The sequence below is a fragment of the Rhodnius prolixus genome, unplaced genomic scaffold, assembly GCF_049639745.1.
Source record: "Rhodnius prolixus isolate KJV_2025 unplaced genomic scaffold, Rpr scaffold_3, whole genome shotgun sequence".
Lineage (NCBI taxonomy): Eukaryota > Metazoa > Arthropoda > Insecta > Hemiptera > Reduviidae > Rhodnius > Rhodnius prolixus.
Genome location: NW_027411603.1, coordinates 42,001,520 through 42,009,600, shown reverse-complemented (window position 1 = coordinate 42,009,600; position 8,081 = coordinate 42,001,520). Strand labels below are relative to the sequence as shown.

At 29.7% G+C, this 8,081-nt stretch overlaps 1 long non-coding RNA gene across 5 annotated transcripts; it reads left to right on the top strand.

Annotated features, from left to right (window-relative positions):
- Positions 1-40: 40 nt before the first annotated feature.
- LOC141452861 (uncharacterized) lies at positions 41-5,385 on the top strand. Of its 5 annotated transcripts, XR_012457664.1 has the most exons (6): positions 41-215; positions 721-1,036; positions 2,818-2,951; positions 3,524-3,754; positions 4,369-4,522; positions 4,854-5,379. It is a non-coding gene; the product is annotated as an uncharacterized lncRNA (long non-coding RNA). The 5 variants fall into 5 exon arrangements; XR_012457666.1 differs by having other exon boundaries at positions 43-1,036; positions 4,369-4,509; positions 4,854-5,385; XR_012457662.1 differs by having other exon boundaries at positions 49-1,036; positions 4,854-5,378.
- The last annotated feature ends 2,696 nt before the right edge of the window (positions 5,386-8,081 follow it).

Here is an 8,081-nt window from a genome sequence, read left to right as displayed (position 1 = left end):
GTGCATGCGCAGTAGAGTAATACTCTAAAATCATTCCTTATTACTTACCGCCAAAGTTAATTTATTTATTTTAACTTTTTCCCGCTGCAAGTTCCCGCCATACAAATCATTTTTCATGTTAGTTGTTAGTTGTTCCCTCTACAGTCTACACTCTACACTAGACTCTACAGTACACAGCCATATCTTTGATGGCTATTTCTTTGACTTCATTAGCCGTGAGTAACATTAATTTGCAGTTTTTGTTTGTGCTGAAGCGTGAATGTAGTGTGAGTGAGGATGGTTATATGAAAGTTCTTCAATTTTGTATGAATAAAGGGTTAATTACTGATCGATATGTATGCTCACAGTGTGAAAGGGGAATGAAATCGGTTAAGCAAAACCGTGCTATTGTCGGCAGTGTCGAATCTATTCGACCCCCTCACATCAAGTGGCAAGAAGTGTACGCAAGGGTTCTTGGTTCGAAAGGAGCAAAATTGCTATTGTGGATGTTCTCTTGATGACTGAGTTTTTTGTTATGCAGCGAACGCAAAGTGATGTGCGCTTGGAGTTAGGGTTTAGTGTGCATGGAAATTGTTTTAAATGAGAGTAGTATGCTTGGTGGAATTGGCAAGATTGTTGAAATAGATGAAAGTAAAGTCGGGAAAAGAAAGTTTAATAGAGAAAAGCAAGTGAATGGGTGTTTGGTGGTGTGTAGAGGGGGTCATATAAATGCTTTTTCAGGGTCGTTGAAACTAGGGATAAAGGTACGTTGCTAGACATCATTAAGACTTTCGTACTGCCAGGATATCTACAATTTACTCGGACTGTTGGATTGTCTGGAAGGTGAGGGGTTTCAACATTTAAAAGTGAACCATTCCCTAAATTTCCAAGACCTTGAAACTGGTGGGCACACTAATGCGATTGAGGGCACATGGAGCCCAATAAAAAGGCACCTTCCGCGAAGAATTGCCACTGGCCAGTTTGACTCCTATTTAGCAGAGTATATGTGGCAAAGGAGTCACTCCTCCAGGGGCGATCGGATAAGAGCATTTATAAGGTAAGTTTCTTTTTGTGTTGTTCTTTGTAATTATTGTAATGATTCTTGTGACTCAAATAAAAAATTAAGGGTGTTTTGGTAGTGGCGGGTTACATGGTAATAGCGAATCAAAATCACTTCGATATTAGGCCACACCTCCGTGGGCTATTTTAAAGATTTACCAACATTTTAACTGACTTGAGACTATCATTTTAGGAGAGATTAACATATTCTAAATTGTAAAATCACACCTGAGAGTGCGCTCTGAGGATAAGTCTAATAGGTGCTTGTACTTTGGGATTCATAGATACTTATTTTTGTGCTTCATTGTTAGGAATTAAAGGTAAACTGTTCATTCGTGTAGATATCAAGATCTGCTGTTGGAGTTGTGTTGTCGGGTCTTTTTTAACTTCTGTACTTCTGTATATTGTTTTGCTGAAGTCTATCGTTTTGTTAGCATAGTCTGAATGTGTTAATATTACCGTAGTGTTGCCTTGGTCCGCTTGGTAATAGGTGATTATTATCCTTTATTTTCTGTCTTAGGTTATTTGGTGTTCGTAGTTCCTTATTGTCTGTTTAATTCGCCGGTCTTCAGTTTTGTATGTATATTTCTGATAATATCAACCGCAGTTCTTGTTTATCATGCAATAATAATGCTCAATAATTTCTGTTTCAATTTTTGAGATCATATTTAAGTCCTTTGTCTTAATAAATTGTGAATGTCAAACACTCAAACATTTTTAAGATTTTACTTATTTAAACACTTTTTATATTATTTGAATCACTTATTATAGTTATTTCAATTAAATATATGTATAAATATAATTTAAGTGCTTATCATTTTGAACCAAATTAAACTTTTTTAAAGAAAATTGAATTTAGAATGGTTTAATTTTGTTGCTACGTTTTTGGAACTACTTGATAAAAGATTTACTTTTACAAAAAAAATGTTCAGGTTTCTGCACAAGGTGTGTTTAGTTAAAATTATTAATGTAGCATTCTTTATAAACTTCCAGTATTTTCCTCCTTGAGCATTTTTAACCCTTTGCCAGCTTTCATGTGAAGGGATTACCTCTACGGTCCCTTCTTTACATCCAGCAGTATGTTGGTAAATGTTAATTGTCACAATATTTCGGCTAATTAAGTTTATAGAGAACGCTAAGAGAAATGATATAAGTATTACAACACTTTGTTTTGGTTATCTGAACCTTTATTTACTTATAAATGCATTATATTAAAAGTAAGTGTTTATTCCAAAAAATATTTCTATTTTTAAATGCTAAAAATTTGTATTGGAGTTTATTAAAATAGTATATTATTTAATTAAATATATATTGGTGGTAAGCTGACCATATACTGCAGAAAGTACATTTCCATGCCATCTAGCGGCGATCTGTAGAACTACAATCCTTTGATAGTTCTAGCAAGCGCCACTAGATAGCATTTACTAAAGTAATTTACTAAAGCTGAAGCTGTATAAAATAAATTCTCCCCTTTCACTTTCTTTAGTTTTTTAGATCTTCAAGTTCAAACTATCGTTAATCAATAGTTTTTGCCAGGATTCAAGTTATAACGTTTATACTTAGAGATTAAAATAAAAACTATTATTTTTGTTTAAGGCATAATATAATTTTTTAAATGTTATATTAAATTGTTTTAGAGGGGATGTCTCAACTTTATAATATCATTTTTTAGTGTCAAAATTGAATTTAATAAGGTTTTAATATTAAAATGAAAACCAATTTATTTATCAGTAAGTTTTAGATAGTTTTATTATAGTGCTTAATTTTTTATTGATCCAGTGTCGTTTGCTGGCTGTAAGTTATGGTCTTTAATACTGCACGCCCGCTCGTAAGTTGAGGTAATTCCCATCATTTCGGCATTCCAATTAAGGGAACTATATACAACTATGCTATCTAATGGAGCTGTTCTTCAGGTAATTATTATCTATTATTTAATACGTTTGACGGAGTATAACTTAAATTAAAAACTTTTTTCATATAATTTAAATCTTCCTCTTTGTATTTGAACAAAACTTTAATTATTGTTGAATGAAGGTTTTAATTTGATAAAAAAATTCAACATAAAACGTGCACGTTACTTCTATGTCATTTTTCAATCACATCGAACTATTATTAGTTGAGCTCATAATTTTTTAATTCATTTTCATAAAAATAATGGAATATTAGTAGATTATGCGTGTTGTATATCGTAATCATATTTATTAAGTAGAAATTAAATCAAGCTTATGCAGTCTTGGATTAGTCAAGCTTTTTTTTCTTTCTTTGATTATTCTATTTTTTAAGCTCTAATACTTTCTTAAGTCGCTATCCTTTTTTTATTCATTTTTGTTCTTTACAGCTGTAAAATATTTCAATATTGCTTATTCATCTTCTAATTATATTATAAATAAAATATAATAAAATAATAGTAATAATAAGCCCTTGTTGATATACACATTGCAAAAGACAAATAAATAAATACTATTAACGATATTTTAAATTGCAGGTTTTAAAACTGTCTGGTAGGGCAGTTGTATAAGGGTTGATCATCGAATATTAATATGTGGACAATTTCAACTTTAAAAAACAACAAAAACTGATGTTAAGAGAGCTCTATTGGCAAGACTAAGAACTACTCTGTAATCATTCGTTCTCAGTTCTTCCGCTAGATCGCATGAGAATGTATAATTTATATTTTCTGTTTCATCCTAACTATATAATTACTTCCATTTTTATGGTACTTTTTTTTTTATTTAGCGCTCACTGAAGGATTTTTTAGAACTTATTTTTTGTAAATATGTGTTTATAATATTCTTCAATTTTATTTTAATTTTTTAGTTTTAAACGTTTTTGCATTTTATTAATACTGATATATTTCCAAAAATAGATTATAAATACTAGGTGTATGTAAAAAATAGGTATACAGAGAAGTAGATTATTTTTTAAATTGAAGGTTTTTATTTATTCTTCTACTAAACTGGACATTATCTCTAGAAAAGTAAAAAATTGGTTGAAACTATTGTCAGTTTGTACTCCATTACTTGAACTTTTAAATTTTTATTTTTGTTTTTCCTAATTAATTATGCTTCTGAAATTTTTTATTTATTTATAAAATTATATTTGGGTGGTATTATGTTATTAGTAATTATTTATATTGAAATTAGACCAAAATAAATTTTATTATGCTTAAAATATTCCATTAAATGAATATTCCTTCCCGTCTTGTCATTTGTATTGACAGTGTACTTAAGTAAGTGCCGTTCACAGGGCTGGGAGGGTGGGACGAATATTAGCATTTATATTTGAGACTATTAATTTATTTTTAAATATAAATAATTAGTGTTATTATAGATGTGAATAACACCCATACATTCATGATTCACTGAATGGAGAGAGGTCAATGATTAGACTAGAATGTGTTTGGAATGAGCGAGCGACAGAGCGATGTGCCTCCCTGCATCACTCAAGTCGTACTGAAGAAAACTGTCTAAGGTTAATATTGAAGGTAATTTTTCACTTTCTGGATAAGTAGTGCTCTCTTACAGATTTTTTTAAAACTATTTTTTTATTTTTGAACTATTTTGGTATTTACCGTCCTCTGACGGATTTTTTTTTAACTAATTAATTTTTTTGATTTTTTCTGGTATTTTGCGTTCTCTGACGGATTTTTTTTAAAACTATTTATTTTTTAAAAATGTTGATATTTACCGTTCTCTGACGGATTTTTTTAGAACTATTTTTTTTATTTGAAGCTTTTCTATTTAAATTTCTGATTAACATTTTATTTGAGAATATTAGTATATTTTTAAATATAAATAATTTGTTGTTTATTATAGATGTGGAATTAACACCCATACATTTATGATTTCTGAATGGAGAGAGGTCAACGATTAGATTATAATGGTTGGAATGGCGAGCGACAGAGCGATGTGTCCCCCTGTAACACTCAAGTCGTACTGAAGAAAACTGTCTGGCGAATATTGAAGCTAATTTTTTTTACTTTTTGAATAAGTGGCGCTCTCTTACAGATTTTTTTAAAACTAATTTTTTTATTTTTTAATTATTTTAATATTTACCGTTCTCTGACGGATTTTTTATGAACTAATTATTTTTTATTTGATGTATTCAGATATTTACCGTTCTCTGACGGATTTTTTATGAACTAATTATTTTTTTATTTGATCTTTACTGATATTTACCGTTCTCTGACGGATTTTTTATGAACTAATTATTTTTTTATTTGATGTATTCAGATATTTACCGTTCTCTGACGGATTTTTTATGAACTAATTTTATATTATTTTGGTAGAAATAAAAATTGATATAATTAATTACATTGTGACATAAACTTGCACATGTTATATAACTAAATAACATATTTTTATTGGAATTGATTCGTAAGAAAAGTTTTTTGGTATTTTCGTTGGATGTTTTCTCAACGTCTTTTTCATTTCAACTTCATTTGATGAACAGTTCATGTAGTGATGAAATAATGTATGAAATAATAGATAAGACTACCTGAGAAACAGTCCCACACAGGCAGAGTGGTAAGTAGATTTTCTTGACTTCTTTATACATCTCAATAGACTTGATGAGAATCACCAATATTATCAGCGGGCTGATGGATGTAAAGGACCCACAGAGAGATAATCACTTCCAGATGAAAGCTGATCATTACTAGGCTACAATCTGATAGGGTTGGAAAACTCTGGAAAAAGATCTATTACTGTGCTTATTTCAGCAGGCTATTAAACAACAAAATATAAACCAAATTATAGTTCTTACTTCAAAGCAAGTTAATATACTTCTAACTAAATATCCAGTAACATATTTCGAAAAATAAAAAATTATACTGCCTAATAGATTCTGCATTTTTATAGGCAGCATTAATGAAGTTTTCTGCCGTTCGAAGGAAAGTGTCCAAATAGCCATCCATCCCTTAAGATGCTGTTCCTTATGAAGGCATTCAACTTTAGCTATGGATCAGACATTCTCAGATTATTTGTTTTTGAATTTTTTGACCGCATCTCAATATTCTCCAAAATCATCAATTAATAACGGTTGAAAACCAAACTGTCATTATTTGAATAATACTTAGACTGCTAAATTAAATTATTCAAAGTAAATTCACTATAGATTTTTTGACGTTGGTTTACCAAACAATATACTACAACTTTTTTTTTTGTTGAATGGACCATTCATACATTAATAATAATAAGTATTATACAGTGGAGTGACAATAAAAGAGATTGCAAGTAATTAAATTCTTTACTACAGGGGAGGTATTGTACTTAAGGCAGAGCAGATAAGGTTGAAGACCGAGCCATTCTTGGCTATTGTAATATAAACGACCAGCAAATTACTGATGTTAGTGTTTCAGCCTCGTACACATATTTTAAATACTTTTGAGGAAATATTTAAAATAAACATTAAATGCCACAGAAACTAAACTGACTTTTTTCACTGACATTATTTAATTTAGTACATATTCTAATAGAAAAACTTTCTACGCCATAAAGGCTTCTTAAAAATTCATTTGTTCTTGCATATAGTTGGTACTCTAAACCACATTAGTTGGGTTCATCAAATATCTATGCAGATTCTTAGTATATTGGGTGAAAACTGGCCTAGAGTAAGTGTCTTATTGTGAAAATAAAGATTGCCTGCAAGAAGCTGACAAGATCTAAGAGAGAGAGGCTTCTATGAATGATACTCCTCAAGAATGTTCTAAAAGAAACAAGAAGCAAAATTAATAACTTTTGAAATGAAAAATAAGAAGAAAGAAAAAATTGCTTCTAGTCAGTTAATGTTATAGCTACACATCTTGCCGAAAAAAAAACAAAATAAAAATACTTTGCAATGATTTAATTAAACACAATCCATTATCTTAAATAATGCCTTTAATTAATTTTTAAAAGATCTTTTAATTAATCCTTTCAAACAACTTTGATTAAATGTTCTACAAAAGCTTTGTACCCAGGTGAAGATAATTAATCTTAACGGAGTTATTTTATTAGTTTTATTTCAATCTTTGAAACAATTGACCTAAAATTTCTTTTTCTGTTTTGTCATCTGAGAAAAATTGAATTGTAAGGCCAACAGAATATATATTAACTCTACCACTAAACTAGTATAGGAAAAGGAAGCGGTCAGTTTGTTTTCCAAACAATTTGAAAACCAAGTATAATGAAGATAAGAATGTTGAATAAAGACATATTTATAAATAATGATCAGGTAATTGTGTGACATGAATGCTTAGCCTGGCACACTGACCTCTATTTACCATCTCATTATCCATCTTACCATCATTAGGGAAATATTTTAAAAGACTGACATTAGTTTGCTGATATCCATGATATTGACCTGATATTGTCTCAGCACGAATACTATTTACATTATTGGCTTAGTTGAGCTGCTGTTATCAACTTTTGGATGACAATAAGTCCTCAAGAATGTTCTAATTAAAGCAGTGAGCGAATGATCATCCTGATCTAATTCTAATTAGAAAAGTTCTAAATTTTTTCAATCTCCTAGTTGGGGACATGCTCATGTACTAATGACCAATTTTTATCGTCACCTTCATTGGACTTGTTAAGATTTTAATTAATAGTTCATCTCTTTCTAAAAATAAAGTACGGTGCATTTTTAAATACAATATTTAAATTAAGTATTCGCTTAGTAACAGTTCTTAGACTAAACTAAACTTTAAGTCTAAACAACCCCAAAACTTTTACATGATTAGTAGAGGTTTAAGATAATTAAAACATTTTATGATTCTGTTAGTAGATCAATCATCAGCCTTCACTTTCAGTTCTTGTTAAATGAATAATTTTTACATCTCTCAAGTACTTTCTTGATGATTTACTCTAAAGCATGGTTGTTTGAATTCTTTATGGAAATTGAAAATTTTGTTTACGTCAAAATGAAAATATACCGAAGTAGAATAGAGAGAATAATCAAAAAAAGTCTTGAAAGTGGTATCGCTTTTTTGATTTCTGATTAGAAGTTCTTTTAGTTTATTAAATAGAAAATTTGTTACAGCATGTTGACGTTTTCCCAGATTC